Below are 1,336 nucleotides of genomic sequence, written 5' to 3'. Positions count from 1 at the left end.
CTGCCGGTGCAGCGCAGCACCTGCCTGCACCCTCGCAGCCTGTGCCTTAAAGTGCTTTACAAAAGCAGCTTGTTGCTGCCCCTGCTCTGGCGTTGTGGGGCAAAAAGGAAGAGGAGGAGGAAGGAAGGAAGGAGACGGAGAGGTTAATAGTGCTGTTCCAGAGGCAGGGAGTTCGCTGCAAAGCGAGAGCTCTGATGGAGGATGCTCCAGGGACCTGAGGGTCCCAGCTGAGGACAGGACAGGGAAACCCTCCTGGGTCCCTTTTGGGAGACGCCAGCGTTCTCCGTCCCACCAGGGACATCCCCTGGGCTGGGCAGGTGCCAGCTATGCCATGCTGGTAAGACAAGACCCCATCCCTCCTCGCCAGCCTGGCTCAAAGGAGGGGAGCAGAGCAGCTCCAGCCCTTTCCCTGCCCTCTGCCAAGGGCGCGGATGGTCTCTGCACACTCCTCATAGGGCTGCCGGTGGCACGGGGGAGCTCACAGCCCCCAAAAACACCCAGTACTATTCAAATCAAAAGTAAAAAACAAGACAGTATTGCTAGAGCAGAGCTGAGGCTGGAGCCAGGTCTCAGACAATCCACTAAAGGGCACTTCTCCGAGCAGGGACATGCAGAGGGATTGCTTCTCCCACCCCTCTTCTCTGCAAACCCTTGCTGGAAGGCGGCATGGCAGGTCTGCAGGTACCATGAATCACCACCTCCCTGCAGTTCCTTCATCGTCAGCCTTGAGCTAACCCCATCACTGGTGTGACTCCAAAGGGTGGCAGGGTCCCAGCATAAAGCTCCTCTGCCCCAGCGCCAGCAACGACCCCTCAGACGGGACGTGACTTGCAGCCCGCGCAGAAGGGAAGGGGACCGGGGAGGAGAGGTCACTGGGATGCTATGGAGCATCTCCTGGATCAACATCTGCCCAGGTGTGCCCTACTGCCAGGAAAGAAACCTGGGAAAGGGAGATGCAATCCCCTATTTCAGGGGGACCAGATGCTCAGCGTTGGGGATGGGATCCTGCATGGGTAGATGTCCCTCCTGCCCAGACACAACCCAGCTGCTCCGCACCGAGTGCCAGCATGCCACAACTGACCTGCCTGCTCCCTTGCTGCACACTCAGATAGAAAACCACCACTCCGGATCATGCCCTGCCCATGGCCACATCCAGCACTGCCACAGAGCTCTGCCTGCTGGAGCTAAGCTTAAGTCATCGAGAGCTCAACCACGCGCCCTGAAGAGGATGAGCGGCTCAGAGAACACGGCCGGCCAAGCAGCTCTTGAAGAAAGCAAGTGGTGCTGCTGCTCCTCAAGGCAGCCCGGCGAGTCGCTCGGCACCCGCTCCCCCCGT

This window comes from Phaethon lepturus, unplaced genomic scaffold (assembly GCF_000687285.1).
Source record: "Phaethon lepturus isolate BGI_N335 unplaced genomic scaffold, ASM68728v1 scaffold22886, whole genome shotgun sequence".
NCBI lineage: Eukaryota > Metazoa > Chordata > Aves > Phaethontiformes > Phaethontidae > Phaethon > Phaethon lepturus.
Note: the sequence above shows the minus strand (reverse complement) of the source record.